We start from the raw sequence: 21,522 nt of genomic DNA, 5'->3' as shown, positions 1-21,522 counted from the left end.
TTTGGCTATGTGGTTATCAAAGGAGAGCATGCTATCCACTTAGGTACCCAGGTCCCTAATTACTTCTTCTGCACTTAGTGGATTCCCATCTGTGTGGTAGTTTGTAGGTACCTTGTTTTTCCCAAATGGGATTACTATGCATTTTTTGGCATTTAGCTTGAGGCCGTGACTTTGACACCAGGTGTTTGTCTCTGTGAGACCCTTTAGCAGGATGTCTGTGTCAGCTGGAGAGTCAATTATTGCACCCAATTTACAGTCATCTGCGAACTTGGTTAGCCACAGTCCCTCCGCCTTTGCCTGTACTTCCGAACATGAGGGGTCCCAGGACTGAGCCCTGTGGGACTCCGCTTGTGACTGGTTTAGAGTCAGACATGGCGCCTGCCACTCTTACCATGTGGGTTCTCTCTGAGAGCCAATTGGCAACCCATCTCATGACATAGGGGTTGATATTTAAGCTGGTGAGTTTGTCTATGATTCCTGAGTGTGGCATGGTGTTGAACGCCTTAGCAAGGTCCAGATATGCTGTGTGGACCACCTTCCCTTCATCTATGGCCTTGGTGACTGTTTTGAAGAAGTCAACCAAGTTCAGGAGGCAAGATCTGGCTTTAACAAAGCCGAACAGGGTGGGGTCCAGTGTCTAGAGGTTCCCAATGTCCCTGTTAATGAGCTCCATGATAATGCGTTCCATGGCTTTGCAGACCAAGCTAGTCAAGCTTATAGGGCGATAGTTCCCAGGGTCAGTTGTGGCACCACCTTTGTGGAGTGGTACGACTGTTGCTGTATGCCATTCTTTGGGTACATAGCCTGTAGAGAGGCTGAGTTTGAATAGTGATTTGAGATGGGGGGGTTAGTTCATTTTGAAGCTCGTGTAAGATACAACCTGGGATAGCATCTGGTCCCATTGATGCTGTGTTTTTGGCCTTTGCAAGGGCTGTCTTTACTTGTATCTCTGAGATATCTGGAGTGCCACATTCTTCTTGGATGGGTGCAAGCCCCTTTGGTGGAGTGGGGGGGGGGGTGAAGTTTGCACTGAACTTGTCAGCCAGGATGTTGGCAATGTCAGTTGGTTCAGTGTATTTATGGCCATTATACACTAGCTCGGAGCATGTCTGAGAGTTTGCCCCTAGACTCTTGACATAGTTAAAGAAGGCCTTGTGGTTATTCTTAGAGTCATTGGCTATTTTTCTTTTGAAGTTGGCCTTGGATGATTTAATGAGGGAGCACAGTTTTTTACTGATGTTTATCAGAGATGCTGTCTTATTTTGGGATTTTGTTCTATCTTGCAGGAGTTTCCTCCTTATGTTGTAAAGTTTATTTATGGCCGGGGTCCACCAGACTGGCTTCCTCTTTTTTGAGGAGTTGGTCTTGGTTTTACTTGGGATGGCTCGGTTCATGCATTCTTGAAGGTGTTCATAGAATGCACTTGTAAAGGATTCTGCCGATAGGTCATCATTTTTCATCTGATTGGGAGCTTTGAAACTTCCCACCTCGGTCTTGAGGAGTGTGAAGTTGGCTTTAGAGAAGTTTTTTACCTTGATTTCCTTGACTGGGGGGGGGGGTCGGGATGTGGATGTCCATTGTGATTAGATTGTGATCTGATCTTACCAATGACGAGTTTACCTCAGGTGTGGAACATAGGTTCCCCATGTTGGTGATGACCAGCTCCAGTATGTTGTCACCTCTTGTGGGAGTGGTGACCAGCTGTTCAAGGGCGTTTGAATTTATAAACTCAAGGAAGCATTGGGCTAGGGCGTTTGAGCTTGAGTAGTTTTCCCAGTCAATGTTTGGATAGTTGAAGTCACCCAGTAGCATGGTGGTGGGTAGAATCTTCATACTTTCTAATGTTCTCAGGAATGCTGCATGAGGGTCCTGAGACAAGGTGGGAGATCTGTAGCAAGCTATAAATTGAAAAGTCAATTTACCAGCTGTCAATTGCACTTGGATGGTCTCAGATTCCGTGTGCTGTGCTACTAACCTGGAGGTGTGGGTGTTCTTGATGAATATGGACACACACCCTCCTTTTGTGTTCCGGTCCTCGTTTTGGGACCTAAAGGTATGGTAGGAGTTATAGCCTGGTAGTGCTGGGGTGCTCTCTGGAGCCTTGAACCAGGTTTCTGTCACTGCACATACGTCAATTTCTTCCATACTAAGGAGAGCCTTGAGTGCGTGCATTTTGAGGTTTAGACTTCTGGCATTGAGCAGCATTGCTCTCAGTTTTTGTTTATTATTGTTGTTTATGGAGGCAGGTTTGTCTTTTGAGCCTTGCCTAAAAAAGGCAGTATTGGGGCGGCAAGAGTCTTTGCCAGTATTCGAAAGCCCAGGGGCGACAGGTGCAAGCCATCTCTGGCGAAGCAACGTGGCTTGTAAAGCATGTCGTCCCAGGCTGACAAGTACTGGATCCCCTTTGAATGACACCAGTAGTTTAACCAATTGTTGAAACTGATCACTTTTTCTTTGTATGCTGGCATCATTTTGTGTGAGGGCAGGATGCTACTCAGAGTCAGAGTCATACCAGCCTGGGCTACATGATCAGAGAGCTCCTCCATGTCTCTTTTCATGTAGTCCAGGGAGGTATGTCTCAGGTCATTTACACCAACATGTACAATGACAGAGTCATATTTGCACTTGTTGTGGAGAGACCTGAGTGCATGTGTTATGTGATGGATTCTGGCACTCGACAGGCATCTTACGGTAACTTTCTCCTTGTTCAGTCTAGTGAGTGGGACGTCTGTATGCCTGATGATAGAATCGCTGATTACTAGTGTGTTAGGTGTGTTATTTAGCCTTAGGGGCTGCTTGGCACACTGACGTTGTGACGTATGTGTTACCTGGTTTCTGTTGTGGGGTGGGGGTTGCTTGGGTGTATGCTTAGGAGGTCTCTGTTGTTTAGGCAGGTTCTTATTTAGAGCCTCCGAGTATGTTTTTGCGTGTTTCTGAGAGTTTTCTGGTGCAGCTATGGCTGGTCTATGTGAGTCTGGTAATGTGGTGCTAGTGTTGCCCTTCTCCTGTGACTGGTTGATCCAGTCATGGGTTGAAACTTAGCCTCCAGTTTGGCTGTGTAGCTGCATCTCTCACATATGTTTGTGTTGGTTGGGAGGAGGAGGGGCTTGTCTGTGTACATGAGGCAATTGTAACGTTGCCTCAGGATGCCCAGATTTACCAGCTGGACCGGAGAGCACACCTGAAGCTGTCCCTTGAACATGCCTGAATAGATGGTTGGGACTTTATTGCTGATTGGATGAGTAAAGAGCCTTATACTTTCTGAGTATAGGGCTGAAGTACAAGCTGTAAGCTATTGCTAGTTTTAGTGAGTGCCGGTCTTATATTGCCTTATTTCTAGTGCTGGGTTGAAGTGTTTCACGTTTCAAAGGAAAAACTGAAGTGCAGACTTTGTGGAGCCTGGAATAGTTTAACCGCAGCTAAACAGCGCTGCGCAAACCTGCGCAAAACCACGCTAAGCGGTTTTTATACCAGGGAGATCAAAAAGGATAGAAATTAGCCCAAAGTGGCCAATGAGCTACAATTTGCTGGGCTGGGACCACTCCTACAGGGACAGATAGGCTGATCAGAGTTCCCTCTCTCACAGTGAACAAGGAAGCCACCTAATTATCCAAGTATGATATGGGCAACACAGGAACCTTTACCACAGTCCTGGATTCAGCAAAGCCTGAAAACTGGACTAGACTAGTTCAGAAGGGCGGGAAAACAAGGAATTTTTTTTGTGTTTTTTTTTTCCTTCAGAAACAACAGAAATGCAGAGCTTAAATTACTTTAAATACACAGAGGAGGCTAGTGCACTTGACTGTGTAGCCTGCAACTGTGTTACAGGTAACTTAAATGCAAAAATGACAAACAGCAACATTTTTCAAGTGCAATAAAGAAATAAGTACAGTAAGCAATGCAGATATCACTAGGGATCCACAGAAGTGCTGAAAAGCCGTGTTTTAGGCGGAATTAGCGTTTCAGGGAAACAACAAGCAAAAACAATACTTAATCAAGTCCAAAGTCTCTCTTTTGTCTCTCTGCCGCTTGTAAGACTCTGCAGGGCACCACGAGGAGCTTGCTGAGCTGTATACAAGCACAAAAACTGCACTAAGCGGTTTTTATACCAGGGAGATCAAAAAGGATAGAAATTAGCCCAAAATGGCCAATGAGCTACAAGTTGCTGGGCTGGGACCACTCCTACAGGGACATATAGGCTGCTCAGAGTTTCCTCTTTCACAGTGAACAAGGAAGCCACCTAACTATCCAAGTATGATATGGGCAACACAGGAACCTTTACCAGTCTTGGATTCAGCAAAGCCTGAAAACTGGACTAGACTAGTTCAGAAAGGCAGGAAACAAGGAATTGTTTTGTGTTTTTTTTTTTCAGAAACAACAAAAGCTAGCTCATCTTTAATTACTATTCCTAATGATTCCATTTTGGTATTTGTAGGTCCCTTGTTTTAGTAGTGGGTTCTTGCATTTTTGGCATTAATTAGGCTACTTCGGTTTTTGCATAGAACCATAAGTGTGTGTGTAAAGTACTTATCTCATTATAACTTAAACTTGTGCATTCATCCATGAACTCATAAAACCATTCCAAACCAGTACAGTGGTGTATAACATTGGATAGATTAACAATATCCACAATTAAAAAAAATTAAATCATTAGGGAAATCCTTAAGCTTGTTGAGAAAATCACAAGAATCTCGGCATAAATATTCAAAATTCTCAAAAAAAGGCTTCAGTTTAATATCCACATAGGTTCATAGGTAAGTACTAGGCTATCTGCCCATGGGCATTTACAAGCCTAGCCACAGAGTGATGGCTTTTGCCTCCCCATTAGATTAGTAACCTGGGCCTCTGTCAACAGGGCTCCTGAAGTGATCCCAGGGTAGAACTTACGATTACCCATTCACTCATCAAGATTTCTCTTGAAGAGGGTCAGAGAGGAGCTCTGTTGAATATGGATTGGGATTCTATTCCAGAGAGAGGGGAGTCGCTGGGACAGGAATCTATCCCTCCAGCATGTCCTGTTTATTGTTGTACATAGGTTCAAGTTGCTAGAACGAGTGGTTCTGAGGGATCTCGTTTTTTTGAGGTGAAGCATGTCCATTAGTTCAGGCTTTGTCATTGCCCTATAGGTCAGGCAGAGGTCACCTCTGAGCAGACAGTAAGCGCCTGAGAAGAGCTGGAGCTTTTTTAGTCATTCTTCATAGGGTAATTGTTTAAGGCCCTTAATCCTCTTCGTGAGATACTTCTGTGGTCTTTCTAGTTGTTGCAGGTGTCTAGTGAGGTACATCCCAAATGGGGCATTGTACTCTATTATGGGCCTAATGAGTGAGGAATAAAGGGGCACAATCACCTCCTTGGATCTGGATGAGAAAACCTTTGTGATCAGGTGTGCCAAATAGAAGGATTTCCTGACCATTTTGGCTATGTGGTTATCAAAGGAGAGCATGCTATCCACTTAGGTACCCAGGTCCCTAATGACTTCTTCTGCACTTAGTGGATTCCCATCTATGTGGTAGTTTGTAGGTACCTTGTTTTTCCCAAATGGGATTACTATGCATTTTTTGGCATTTAGCTTGAGGCCGTGACTTTGACACCAGGTGTTTGTCTCTGTGAGACCCTTTTGCAGGATGTCTGTGTCAGCTGGAGAGTCAATTATTGCACCCAATTTACAGTCATCTGCGAACTTGGTAAGCCACAGTCCCTCCGCCTCTGCCTGTACTTCCGAACATGAGGGGTACCAGGACTGAGCCCTGTGGGACTCCGCTTGTGACTGGTTTAGAGTCAGACATGGCGCCTGCCACTCTTACCGTGTGGGTTCTGTCTGAGAGCCAATTGGCAACCCATCTCATGACATAAGGGTTGATATTTAAGCTGGTGAGTTTGTCTATGATTCCTGAGTGTGGCATGGTGTCGAATGCCTTAGCGAGGTCCAGATATGCTGTGTGGACCACGTTCCCTTCATCTATGGCCTTGGTGACTGTTTTGAAGAAGTCAACCAAGTTCAGGAGGCAAGATCTGCCTTTAACAAAGCCGAACAGGGTGGGGTCCAGTGTCTGGAGGTTCCCAATGTCCCTGTTAATGAGCTCCATGATAATGTGTTCCATGGCTTTGCAGACCAAGCTAGTCAAGCTTATAGGGCGATAGTTCCCAGGGTCAGTTGTGGCACCACCTTTGTGGAGTGGTATGACTGTTGCTGTATGCCATTCTTTGGGTACATAGCCTGTAGAAAGGCTGAGTTTGAATAGTGATTTGAGATGGGGGGTTAGTTCATTTTGAAGCTCGTGTAAAATACAACCTGGGATAGCATCTGGTCCCATTGATGCTGTGTTTTTGGCCTTTGCAAGGGCTGTCTTTACTTGTATCTCTGAGATGTCTGGAGCGCCACATTCTTGTTGGATGGGTGCTAGCCCCTTTGGTGGGGGGGGGTGAAGTTTGCACTGAACTTGTCAGCCAGGATCTTGGCAATGTCGGTTGGTTCAGTGTATTTATGGCCATTATACACTAGCTCAGAGCATATCTGAGAGTTTGCCCCTAGACTCTTGACATAGTTAAAGAAGGCCTTGTGGTTATCCTTAGAGTCATTGGCTATTTTTCTTTCGAAGTTGGCCTTGGATGATTTAATGAGGGAGCACAGTTTTTTACTGATGTTTATCAGAGATGCCTTCTTATTTTAGGATTTTGTTCTATCTTGCAGGAGTTTCCTCCTCCTGTTGTAAAGTTTATTTATGGCTGGGGTCCACCAGACTGGCTTCCTCTTTTTTGAGGAGTTGGTCTTGGTTTTACTTGGGATGGCTCGGGTCATGCATTCTTGAAGGTGTTCATAGAATGCACTTGTAAAGGATTCTGCCGATAGGTCATCATTTTTCATCTGATTAGGAGCTTTGAAACTTCCCACCTCGGTCTTGAGGAGTGTGAAGTTGGCTTTAGAGAAGTTTTTTACCTTGATTTCCTTGACTGGGGGGGGGGGGTCGGGATGTGGATGTCCAGTGTGATTAGTTTGTGATCTGATCTTACCAATGACGAGTTTACCTCAGGTGTGGAACATAGGTTCCCCATGTTGGTGATGACCAGGTCCAGTATGTTGTCACCTCTTGTGGGAGAGGTGACCAGCTGTTCAAGGGCATTTGAATTTATAAACTCAAGGAAGCATTGGACTAGGGCGTTTGAGCTTGACTAGTTTTCCCAGTCAATGTTTGGATAGTCACCCAGTAACATGGTGGTGGGTAGAATCTTCATACTTTCTAATGTGCTCAGGAATGCTGCGTGAGGGTCCTGAGACAAGGTGGGAGATCTGTAGCAAGCTATAAATTGAACAGTCAATTTACCCGCTGTCAATTGCACTTGGATGGTCTCAGATTCCACGTGCTGTGCTGCTAACCTGGATGAATTCTTGATGAATATGGACACACACCCTCCTTTTGTGTTCCGGTCCTGGTTTTGGGACCTAAAGGTATGGTAGGAGTTATAGCCTGGTAGTGCTGGGGTGCTCTCTGGAGCCTTGAACCAGGTTTCTGTCACTGCACATACGTCAATTTCTTCCATACTAAGGAGAGCCTTGAGTGCGTGCATTTTGAGGTTTAGACTTCTGGCGTTGAGCAGCATTGCCCTCAGTTATTGTTTATTATTGTTGTTTATGGAGGCGAGTTTGTCTTTTGAGCCTTGCCTAAAAAAGGCAGTATTGGGGCGGCAAGAGTCTTTGCCAGTATTCGAAAGCCCAGGGGCGACAGGTGCAAGCCATCTCTGGCGAAGCAACGTGGCTTGTCAAGCATGTCGTCCCAGGCTGACAAGTACTGGATCCCCTTTGAATGACACCAGTAGTTTAACCAATTGTTGAAACTGATCATTTTTCTTTGTATGCTGGCATCATTTTGGGTGAGGGCAGGATGCTACTCGGAGTCAGAGTCATACCAGCCTGAGCTACATGATCAGAGAGCTCCTCCATGTCTCTTTTCATGTAGTCCAGGGAGGTATGTCTCAGGTCATTTACGCCAACATGTACAATGACAGAGTCATATTTGTACTTGGTGTGGAGAGACCTGAGTGCCTGTGTTATGTGGTGGATTCTGGCACCCGACAGGCATCTTACGGTAACCTTCTCCTTGTTCAGTCTAGTGAGTGGGATGTCTGTGTGCCTGATGATAGAATCACTCATTACTAGTGTGTTAGGTGTGTTATTTAGCCTTAGGGGCTGCTTGGCACACTGACGTTGTGACGTATGTGTTACCTGGTTTCTGTTGTGGGGTGGGGGTTGCTTGGGTGTATGCTTAGGAGGTCTCTGTTGTTTAGGCAGGTTCTTATTTAGAGCCTCCGAGTATCTTTTTGCATGTTTCTGAGAGTTGTTTTCTGGTGCAGCTATGGCTGGTCTATGTGAGTCTGGTAATGTGGTGCTAGTGTTGCCCTTCTCCTGTGACTGGTTGATCCAGTCATGGGTTGAGAGAGCTTAGCCTCCAGTTTGGCTGTGTAGCTGCATCTCTCACATATGTTTGTGTTGGTTGGGAGGAGGAGGGGGTTGTCTGTGTACATGAGGCAATTGTAACATTGCCTCAGGATGCCCAGATTTACCAGCTGGACCGGAGAGCACACCTGAAGCTGTCCCTTGAACATGCCTGAATAGATGGTTGGGACTGTATTGCTGATTGGATGAGTAAAGAGCCTTATACTTCCTGAGTATAGGGCTGAAGTGCAAGCTGTAAGCTATTGCTAGTTTTAGTGAGTTTTAGTAAGTGCTGGTCTTATATTGCCTTATTTCTAGTGCTGGGTTGAAGTGTTTCAAGTTTCAAAGGAAAAACTGAAGTGCAGACTTTGTGGAGCCTGGAATAGTTTAACCACAGCTAAACAGCGCTTAGCAAACCTGCACAAAACCACGCTAAGCGGTTTTTATAGCAGGGATATCAAAAAAGATAGAAATTAGCCCAAAGTGGCCAATGAGCTACAAGTTGCTGGGCTGGGACCACTCCTACAGGGACAGATAGGCTGCTCAGAGTTCCCTCTCTCACAGTGAACAAGGAAGCCACCTAATTATCCAAGTATGATATGGGCAACACAGGAACCTTTACCACAGTCCTGGATTCAGCAAAGCCTGAAAACTGGACTAGACTAGTTCAGAAGGGCTGGAAAACAAGGAATTTTTTTGTGTTTTTTTTTCCTTCAGAAACAACATAAATGCAGGGCTTAAATTACTTTAAATACACAGAGGAGGCTAGCGCACTTGAGTGTGTAGCCTGCGACTGTGTTACAGGTAACTTAAAAGCAAAAATGACAAACAGCAACATTTTTCAAGTGCAACAAAGAAATAAGTGCAGTAAGCAATGCAGATATCACTAGGGATCCACAGAAGCACTGAAAAGCCGTGTTTTAGGCAGAATTAGCGTTTCAGGGAAACAACAAGCAAAAACAATACTTAATCAAGTCCAAAGTCTCTCTTGTGTCTCTCTGCCATTTGTAAGACTCTGCAGGGCACCACAGGGAGCTTGCTGAGCTGTATACAAGCGCAAAAACTGCACTAAGCAGTTTTTATACCAGGGAGATCAAAAAGGATAGAAATTAGCCCAAAATGACAAATGAGCTACAAGTTGCTGGGCTGGGACCACTCCTACAGGGACAAATAGGCTGCTCAGAGTTTCCTCTTTCACAGTGAACAAGGAAGCCACCTAACTATCCAAGTATGATATGGGCAACACAGGAACCTTTACCACAGTCCTGGATTCAGCAAAGCCTGAAAACTGGACTAGACTAGTTCAGAAAGGCAGGAAACAAGGAATTGTTTTGTGTTTTTTTTCAGAAACAACAGAAATGCAGAGCTTAAATTACTTTAAATACACATACTTCACTAAAAGATGAATTTTGGATTTACTGGAATCCACTATCAGCCTCATAAGGGAGTCAGTTATGCTTTTGTGAATTTTAGGCAGTCCAAAAATAGATAGCACCCTCGGGTGTTTTACACATAAAAAGAAATACATTTAAGAATCTATCTGGCCCTTGCATAAGCAAATCATGAAGTAAAAAAAAACAATCTTTTTTTATGATAAATGCATAACATTCAGAGAATTCTCCTCATAAAAATGCTCATCAAAAACATGAGTATACATACATTTCAAATAGTTCACCTTAGTCATAATAACAGTACCACCCACCTTTGTCAGGTTTCATCACTCACACCTGTTTATTCTGACATAGAGATTTCAATAGTTTAAATTCAGTGTCAGTTAAGTTCTAAGAGTTTTGGTCCTTGTTGCTAGCTAAAATATTATGAAACTCAAACTCACAGAGCTTCTCAAACAAAACCAAAGGCAAAGGTAGGGGTGAATTGAAAAGAATGTTTTTGATCAAAGGGTTTGGGGCAACACTCACCACTGTTATTGTCATAAAACAGCAACCTAAGATTTACTTTTCTCAAAAGCAACTTCAGGTCAATAACTAAATCAAAAATATTAAAATTAGTTGTAGATACAAAATGGAGTCCTTTGCTCAAAAGGTCTGCATGTTCAGTTCCATAATCATTAAAAGTAAAGTTATACAAAATAGTCACCTGTGGTGTTGTGCACCAAACTTGGGCCTGTATTCTCCAAGGAATCCAGAAAACTAAAAGATGCAGAAAAACTCCATTATTTCTCTTGTTCTGACCATGTCTGGAATAATTTCTGTGATTCTCCCAACCAGGGTCATTCTAGTGTTGCTCCTGCCTCATTCCCTGGTGCTTCTGCTTGTTACTTCTCCTTTCTGAATGTCTGGAGGGAATGTTCCTAATGGGTGAAACTCTTTTTTTTTTTTTTCCAAAAACATGTTTATTTTGTTCTCATTATCAACATATGCAAATGTGCATATAACAAATACAATAAAACAATAGCAAAACTATTTACAATATTTACATTCATCCAGTTTATCAGTATTTGTTCAAAAGGTTTTCCAGTTTTTGCTATGCTATTTTTTATGAGTTCTATAACAAATGGTTTGCAGTTCTTTTTTGCAAACAACTTTTTCTAAATTAATAAAATGTTTAAACATCAAATCTTGTTTACTTTTCTAGTTCAAACTAGTAACTTTTCTGGCAATTGCAAGAACTGACCAGAGTAACTGAATCTGAGATTTAGGTATTACATTATGTATAGGAACATTGAATAGGATTAATGAGTTAGAAATATGACAGTTGTCAGACCATAAAGCATTTACAAAATATCTGAAGTCTTTCCAGTACTGAACAACATTTCTACATTCAATGAACATGTGAACCCAGTTGGCATCTAGTAATCCATCACATTTCCAACATTTACATTCACTGTTTTTGAGTATAAGATTTATTTTATGTGGAGTATAGAAACTCCTATTCATAAATTTTCATGTATGCAATCTCCAATATAATGAAGAAGAGGTACCATACGTAGAATTCAGTAACAATTTTTTGGCTTCCTCCGATATTTGTTCTCCATTAATCTTTACATAGTAATTCCAAAAATCTGAGTCAAACTTTAGAGTGTCTTCTCTTAGTATCTTATAGATAGGTGAGATACTTAATTTTTGATCATCTGTCTTTTCAAGACACCTAATAAAAAGCTGGATCAAACAAGGTATAGATTCAGTCTCTAGGTTGATTGATGCTCTCGTTTTGTTTTCTATAACTGCTGTAATGAGTGTATAAACAACCAACTGCCTTGACTATTATCAAAACTAAATAAAATGGAGTTTAGAGGTTTAATACCCTTCTTTTCAATAAACCGATGCCAGAAGAGTCTAGGCAATCAGGGTGGTATGCTATAGGGAATATAAGAAATAGGAATTGTTTAATATTATAATTACAATCAATTATATTTTTAACGTTATTAAATATTTGATTAATGCCATAAGAAAAATGATCAAACTTCTTATTAAATAAACAAAATTCACATAAAAGCCAATGAACTCTACTTATTCCATATTGTTCCTTAAATTGATTTTCTATACTTCTGACAAAAGTTATATGAATCTCATGTATTATTTTCCAGCCAGATATATAGGTAGGTATGATCCAATGTAATATTACATTAATTATAACTGATTTGGAATAAAGATCTAAGCTAGGGAATGCTATCCCCATTACTGTCCCAAGCTCTAATGTGCCATTTATATGCAATCCTAGGTTTTAAGGGGAACCATGCAAATTTCAGTAGCATGGAATCTAATTTTTTAAATAAGTTTTTGGGAGGGGATGGTATCAATGATTGTATATAAAACACAAATTTAGGTAAAATTATCATTTTAGAGAGTCTATTCTCCATTGTGAAGAACATTTATTCCATCTTTTGATTAGTTCACTAATGGTGGTTATTAAATTATTGTAGTTTATTTTAACAGACTTTTTCCATGTATTCTTTATACTAACACCCAAATATTCTAATACATCATTCTCTCAATTAAACAGGCTATTCTCTCTTAGTTTTTTGTTGATCTTTTTGTTAATTAGTAATGTTTTGGATTTATTATGATTAAATTTAGGCCCTGAAATTCTTTCAAACTTGGTTAAGGTATTTATAACATCATGCAAAGAACCATCAATATCACCCAACATTAACAACATATCATCAGCAAATAATTGTATCATAGAACAATAGTCCTTACCAACTTGAAAGCCTTTTATATTTTGCTTGTTTCTGATACATGTAACAAAAGGTTCCATTGAAAGAGCAAACAATAATGGTGACAAAGGACAACCTTGTCTAGTTCTCTTGAGGATTTTGAGTGGTGAGGATAGACATGATCCGATTTTTACATAAGCTTGTGTCCCACTATAAATTTTCATTAATAAGTTGTCAAAATCTGAGGATACATCAAAACCAATCAGGATTCTCTGTAGATAAGATCAACTAATGGAATCAAAAGCATTTTCTATGTCTAGGCTGATGATAGTTTTTTTTTTTTTGTTTTTGTATTTGCATGCTATGTCTATTAATGATAGTAATTTAATAATGTTATCTTGCACTTTTCTATGAATAATGATCCCTGTCTGATCATTATGTATTAGATTAGGTAATATTTTTTTATCCTATCACTGGCAATATATTGATTTTTTTTAAAAAAAAGTACCATTGCACCCTATTTCATGTTTTAAACTGTTCGAAGTAAATATAACATGATCTAAAAATAAGATACATTCACTCACACGAAATAATGTTTTTATGACAGTCTTTTTTCATGACAGTCATTTTTTTAAAAAAATGGTCTTAATGATTATGATGTTTAATTTATGACATCACTTCCTTTAATGTAATATAAAAGAAGAGTTCGGGAAGTCTCTTCTTTTTCTGAAGAAGTTCACTGAATTAAATGTGAAAGAAAGCGCTAAAAACACTGTCTCTTGGTGGTCTCTGACAGTCTTAATCTCCGTTTGTTTCTTCGTTTGGTTTATTAGTATTTTTTTCATTTGCGTTTGGAGTACAAAGATTATAGGATGGCCACGGAGATGTCTTCCCAAGATGAGTTACTGGATATGTCCACATATCCAGTTCCAGATGATACAACATTGCGGGCTGAAGAGCCGGTAATTCTATTTGATTCTGAGGAGAGACTGGCTACGAAAGTAGCAAAAATGGTTTTGGATTCTTTAAAAAGAGATTATTTAGTCGGTGACTGTTCAAATACTGTTTCGAACAAAGTAACTGTTATTCAGCAGGATAAATCTACTAAAACAGTCAATTTAACTGTCGGTAAAGGTGGAAGAGTAGGCGGTTCCATCAATACCTGCCAATCTACAGCACCGATGGATTCCAAAGTACAGACACAGACACTTCCGATCTGTTCGGCTGAAGTGAGGAACGGAGGTAGTGACAGTTTAATTGAAAATAATGGCCAAAATGAGAGGACTGAAACGCTCATGTTCGAAAACAACATCATGGGTTACATACATAATAAGACAGTCAATCCGTTTTCAGACATCGACGACGTTTCTTCGGGCACTAAAGTAAGTAATTCTTTCAACGACAGCTTTTCCTGTAAAAGACACATTTTCGATTTGGAGAAACTTGTATTTAAACATGCAACTTTGGTTCTAGAAGTACACTATCCAAATGAATGTATAAAACGGAAGATAGTGCCACAGGGGCTAAGGGTTGCTAAATTTCCGAACTGTGTGACCCCTGGGGATGATTTGTGTAACCGTTTAATAGCGTTATACAATGAGACAGGTGTTGCCATGATGGGGTTATTAGTAAGACATTATGAAAATGAAATAGTGAGAATCACAGAAGACATCAAAGTTTTGGATGATTCAATTAAATGCTCTGACTGTTTCAGTACCTTTTTGTCTTTATATAACAGTGTAGAAGCTAAGGTCAATAGATATCGTGCTACTATAATTTCCCGAAAACAAAATAAGCTCAAGATTAGAGCTTATAAATTGGACCAAGCTTATATTAGTAACACTGATAAAGTTATGGACATTGAGGTACCTGTCTATCAGACAAATTCAGAGTCAAATTCTTTATTACAACAGGATTTGAACATCGGAAATGATTCAATCAATCAGACTACAGAAAGAGGGGAGAGTTCTAATGGGATCATTGTGAAAGAAGTTTTGACTGGTCCCAATAAGAACATTCCTTCTGCATCTGGTAACACCTTTGCAGAAGTATTAAGTCAAAACAATGATAAGCCTAATACCCCTTTCTGGAAAGAGGGCTATCAACTGAGAAGGACTACAAAATGGTTCAACACAACACAACAAAAGGGAAAGAGAAAAGGGAAGAACAGATAGAAACATTGGACTCTTCATCACATGAAATGTTTTCTATTAGTATTGTCAATTTGAGTTGTTTTTCACTTTCATCTGTGACTAGTGAAGTGTTGAGGAAAGGTTTTTCTTTTATTCCAAAAAATAAGGTAAAGTTAGACAGACTTTTGGTAGATTTTAGATTGTACTTAAGGAAGTTAAATCTAAAATATATCATGAATGATGTTGAAAATAACTACACTACACAACATGATTCAATGCCTAGTAGACCTAGTACGTTTAATCCACCTTTATTGAACACACTACAGGTGTTCCAGAATGTATGTGAAAGGCAGTTCAGGGAATTAAGTCCATCAGGGGCACCTGAAAATCTGAGTAAAGAAGAGTCTGAAGCCTTGGAACAGCTGGCTAATAACCCTAATTTAAGGGTAATGAGAGCTGACAAGGGTGGCAAAATTATCATAATGGATAATTCTGACTATGAAAAAGCTATTGATTTACTTTTAAATGACAAAATTAATTATTGTAAAGTGTCATTGGAGTTGGTTAAATCAAGTTTTAGAAGCATAGATGGAATGTTGTTTGACATGTTTTGTCAGGGTGAGATCAACCAGACTGATTACAATTTTTTGATTGTAGAAAATCCAAACATGTCAAATTTTTTTGGGATCCCCAAAATACAAAATACAGAAGAAGGATTAACATTTAGACCCATTGTATCTGCTAGAAATTCAAAAACAGAAAACATCTCAGTATGGTTAGACTACATTCTTAATCCCATAGCACAAAGGTCTGATTATTATTTAAGAGACTCTTGGCACTTGTTAGAAATTTTACACAATATTAAAATCACAAGTGAGAAGGCAGTTTTTGCAACTTTGGATGTGAAAAGTCTCTATACATCCATTAACCAGGAGGAAGGGTTAGAGTATATGAGAGAGTATCTCTCTATCAATACTGACCTTCGAGGAGAAAGAGTGAATACATTATGTGCTTTAATGGGAATTGTATTAGAAAACATTTTTAGATTTAATAAGAATTACTACAAACAAGTTTCCGGAGTGGCCATGGGGTCAAGGGTTGCACCAGCTTTTGCCAACATTGTGATGGCCAACTGGGAACGAAATCATTTAAAGACACACCAAAGTTTTCCAAAAATAATATTCTATTGCAGATACATTGATGACCTGTTTTTCATCTGGGATGGAGAGAAAAGTGAGTTTGAAAACATGGTGGATGATTTAAACAAGACCGCTAACCTTTTATTTTTCAAAATGGGTGGTTTTGGTAAGCAAATCAACTTTTTAGACCTCACCCTCAAAATAGAAGGCTTGGAAAGTAAGATACAAAGTAAAATATACAGGAAGTCATGTTTTGTCAATCAATACTTGCACAAGGATAGTCTTCAGCCAGAGCACATGAAGAAGGGGGTCATCAAAGGGCAAATGATCAGGTTGAGCAGACTCACATCTGAAGATGGGGTTTATGAAAAAGAATTAACACTACTTAGAAAGATGTTTATACAAAGGGGTTATGAAAACAGTTGGTTATTAAAGTTAGAGGAAGAAGTGACTAAACTAAGAAAGGGGGTGGCTAGGCCAATATTGGCATCAAATGATGTCATAGTAGGGGCCCCTAACATTATTGAAAAAGAAGCAGTCACCACAAAAGGAGATTATAAAAGTGCTTTTCCATTACTTATAGCAGATGAAATGTGGTTAATAAAAAACACAATAGAAAGGAATTGGAACATCATTTTGGGTAATAAGGATTTGTCAAACATTTTGGGTAGATCTCCTAGATTTATGTACAAAACAGTTACAAATATTAAATTAATTCTAGAGAGATCAAATAACTCAAAATATTCAAAAGGAGTGGTAGTTAACAAAAAGGGAACTTATGGATGCAGCAATTGCAAACAATGCAGGTTCATTAGTAACACTTCTTTTATTAAAATTAAACATCTTGGCAGAACCTTATGGGCTTCTAAGTATTATAACTGTAATAGCCAATTTGTGGTTTATTTGGCGAGTTGTTCCACATGCCAATGTTATTACATTGGAAAGACCAAGAGAGTGTTGAAACGTAGAATATACGAGCACGTGTTGGCTATCAAAAAAAAGGATAAAAACAACGCTTTAGCAAGACATTCCATAGAATGTGAAAATTTCAAAAAGTTTGAATTTTCCATTCTAGAACAGATTGAACAGGGAGTGTTTGTGGGTGACTTAAACAATAAATTAGAACAAAGAGAAGCACTGTGGCAACTTTTGTTATGGGCAGACCATCCACCTGGTCTAAATGAAATGGTCAATTTAAAATGCTTTTTGGTGGACAGATAGATTAAATCAGTATAACATTAGTTAAAATTAGTTTTTATGAATCAGTAATTTTTACTGTGTATTTTTTAAGGCATTTATAATACCTTGTTAGTTTTATTTTATTTTGTAAAGGAAGTTTGAATCGTACTGACAGTGGTGCGATATGTAATACATAATATACAACATACAACAAGTAAATACACAAGGATTCAACAACCAACACCAACACACATAAAGATATAGTTGTGTGTTTTATAAATTCATCACACATAAAACATATACATTAAATACATGGATTTACTGGCAATATATTGATTTTTTTAAAAAAAGTACCATTGCACCCTATTTCATGTTTTAAACTGTTCGAAGTAAATATAACATGATCTAAAAATAAGATACATTCACTCACACGAAATAATGTTTTTATGACAGTCTTTTTTCATGACAGTCATTTTTTTAAAAAAATGGTCTTAATGATTATGATGTTTAATTTATGACATCACTTCCTTTAATGTAATATAAAAGAAGAGTTCGGGAAGTCTCTTCTTTTTCTGAAGAAGTTCACTGAATTAAATGTGAAAGAAAGCGCTAAAAACACTGTCTCTTGGTGGTCTCTGACAGTCTTAATCTCCGTTATTTTGTTGCATTGACACCTTAGTAGTTATATTTTCTTTATGTATTACATTATCTGTCTCCAAAAGTGGTGTGTTATTATTTATATCTTTATAGTAGTTTTTGAACACTTCTAATATGTCCATTAAGTTAGATGTACTCCAAACTGAACCATCACTTTTATATTTAATTTCATTAACAAGATTTTGATTGTTTATTTTTTTTATCTTACTGCTATTTTATGTAGATATGTGGGATTTACAGCATAAGATTGTAATTTAAAATTTTCCAGGTTTATGGCTACCTTATGATTTGGAATTTCTAACTATTTTTGATTTAACTTAATAATTTCGTTATGTGCTACTTTGTTATTTGGTTTAACATCCATTTTTATCTTGTCTGTGTTTTTTGTAAGTCTAAAATTTCTTTGTCCCACTCTCCTTTTTTTAAGGTACCAGGATTTATTCTACCATATATATATATATATATATATATATATATATATACTTTAAAGGTGTCCCATAGTATAGTATCAGTCACTTCACCATTATCATTTGTTTCCTTAAACATGTCTATTTCTTTCACTATCCATTCCCTAAAGTCTTTTAACTTAGTTATGTAAGCAGGAATTCTCTGTAGAAATCTTAAATCATCTGTATGCATAGTTAATGTAAACTTCATAGCATTATTGTCTGAAAGTAGACAAGTCATTATAGATACATCACTTATTTTAGAGTATATATTATTTGATACATTGACCTTATCAATGTTTGTGTACAAAACCAATATGAATAGTGAGTATAGAATAAGGAATAATGTTCTCTTAGACCATGTATATCTTTAAGGTTCATCTGGTTTGTAAAGTCATTTAACTTCTTGGCTTGAGATGTTAGTTTTATTTTACCATTTTTTAGAAGTATCATTGCCTGATAATAGGCAGTTAAAATCACCTGTTGATATAATTTCCCCTTTTGCATTTAAAGTAATCTGGTCCAAATATTTGTCAACATATTTAGTACATAGTCCTGGTATCTAGTATGTATTAATCAAAGTATAATACTTCCTATTGATTTCCAAAATAACCATGCTTAGCATCCCATCTTTATCTGAAATTGTATCTATAATTCTTGGCATAGTGTAAGTATTTTTTTCCATAGAATGAGTGCCCCTTCTCTTATTCATAAAACATGAATCAGCCAGAATGGTATACCATTAAATACCATTAAATGAGTATTTTTGTAGATCTTTTTTTAATAGACGAGTTTACTGTAAAAAGATGATCTGGGCTTTATGCATTTTGATATATTTAAGCAAACCAGCTCTTTTGACATTGTTCAAACCATTAATATTTAATGATAAACATTTATATGCCATTGACTACAATGTGTATCTTGTTACTTACTGAAAGACCTTTCTTCTGTCATCATCAGCCCCCTTTTTCCCATTTTTTTTCTACATGGGGTTGGGGTATCATGTTAACTGTTGCTAACTCCCTTGATTCTGTGCCACACTCCTGCCTTCTTCAACTTTCATGCCTGATTGTCGCAGATCTTCTTTCACACAATCCATCCACCTCTTTGCTGGACGTACTTGCTTCCTCTTACCTTCTTCTTGTCTGTCCCAAATCTTCCTCACCAGATTGTCTTCTGCTTTTCTATATGTGCCCAAACCACCGTAATCTGTTCTGGTTGATCTTTTTTGCAATTGGAGCTACTTTGGCTTCTGCTCTTATGTCCTCATTTCTTCGTCTGTCCCACAGTGTGCATCCTACCACCTTTCTCAGGTACTTCATTTCCATCACCTCTAGCTTCAACTGTTCTGCCTTTACTGCCCAGGTTTCTGTACCATACAGTAGTACTGGTCACACCAATGTCTTGTACACCTTGCTTTTCAGCTTCTTTGGCATTCTTCTGTCTTAGACTACACCTGATACTCTATGCCAGTTGGCTGTAGCCCCTCTGATTCTAGCTTTGACCTCTTCATTCAGGCTACCCTTCTCCTCAACCACCCCTCCCAGATACTTGAAGCTGTTTACCTTTTCCACTATCTTCCCTTCTGTCTCTCTTCTCAGCTTCCTCTGATTTCCCCAATTTGCTGCCATTACCACCATCTTATCTGTGCTTAGTTTCATCCCATGTGCCTTCAGATTTGCATTCCATTCTCATATCCTTTGCTGAAGTTCTAGCTCAGAGTCTGCCTGTACTGCTACATCTTCTGCATACAGCAGCTTTGTTGATCTGTCCCCTCCAACCTGTTTGCTAATGTAGTCCATCACCAGTATGAACAGCAGTGGGCTCAGAGCTTAACATATAGCCTGCACTAATTCTACCAATGTTTCTGGGACTTCAAACCACCACAGTACTGCCCAGATTAGCTTTCTTGGGACCTTGTCATATGCTTTCTCCAAGTCTAGGAATGCCCAGTTGGACTCTGTCCTCATTTCTAGCTTCTTCTCAAGTATCTGTCTCAATGCAAACATTGGGTCAATTGCGCTGCATCCTGATCTGAATCCAAACCGTTCATCTCCCATCTTACATTCTACTACTATGCATATCCGTTTATCAGTCATTCTCTCCAGAACTTTCATGCAGTGTGGTAGGAGTTTGATCCCTCTGAACTGCCCACAGTTGTGGATGTCCTTTTTGTTCTTGTACACTGGCACAAGTATGCTTATTCTCCAGTCATCTGGGATAAGCCTTTCTCTCCACGTTGCTATTAGTACCCTCAGGAGCCATTTCTCCCCTATCTCACCCAGCATCTTTATCATATCTGCTGTCACCTCATCTGAGCCTGCTGCTTTCCCTGACTTCATCTTACGTAGTGCTATTCTTACTTCTTCTAAGGTGGTCTCTTCTTCTCTAATTGTAGGCTGTTTCTGGGGCAGTACAGCTTCTGTGGGGTTTTCTTCATTCAGAAGCTGCTGGAAATACTCCTTCCATCTGCCTTTGATGTCCTGTGGCTTGGTAAGCAGGTTGTTGCTGGCATCCCTTATGAAGGGTTTCTGACTATCTTCTTTATCTTTCTGTCTTTGCCTTTCAACCTGAAATAGTTTCTTTGTGCCCCTTACTGAATCACTTTCCAGAAGATGGTAGAGTGCCTCTGATGCCCTATTCTTTGCTATTGCAACTTCTTTCTTAGCTTTTTTGTTAGCCAACCAGTAGTCCTTCTTGGCCTGGTCAGTCTTTTCTATCTCCCATTTCTTCCTGCACTCCTCCTTTCTTTTGATGACTTCCTGGACTTCTGCATTCCACCACCAGCTTTCCTTATGTGCCTTATTTCCATACCTGGCTCTGCCACATATCTTTTCTGTAGTCCTAACACATGCTGTTTTTAGGCGCTGCCACTCCTCTTCAACTCCACCTATTTCCTCCCCTTTTTGGGGTGCTAGAGCCCTGAGTAATTCCTTGAACTGTTTTACATTCTCTCCAATCAACTTCCATGTCTTCAGCCTGGTCTCTGTTAACCTTAGAGCCTTCTCTGACCACTGCTTGCAGCTGATTGTGGCAAATAATGGTTTATGCTGTGGGCCGACTGTTTTACTAGGATGACTTTGCAATCATGGATTTTACCCAGTCCATTTTCCTTACTAGGAGGAAGTCTGCCTGAGTTGCATGTTGTCTACTGTTGTATGTGATCTTGTGACTGTCTTTTTATGAACCATGTGTTGGCTACAATCAAGCCATTTGCCAGAGAGAAGTCTAGAATGACTTCTCCTTCTTTATTCCTGTTACCCCACCCATGTGGACCCAGGCAGTCCTCACATCCTGTTCTGTCTGTCCCGATATGTGCATTCAAGTCACCCATTATTAACATCAATAAATGGTGTCCTGCTTTATCTAGTAGGTCCTGAAACTGTTGTCCAAATGCATTCTTTTCCTCACTATCACTACC

This window comes from Protopterus annectens, chromosome 1.part1 (assembly GCF_019279795.1).
Source record: "Protopterus annectens isolate FY-2018-M chromosome 1.part1, PAN1.0, whole genome shotgun sequence".
NCBI lineage: Eukaryota > Metazoa > Chordata > Ceratodontiformes > Protopteridae > Protopterus > Protopterus annectens.
Note: the sequence above shows the minus strand (reverse complement) of the source record.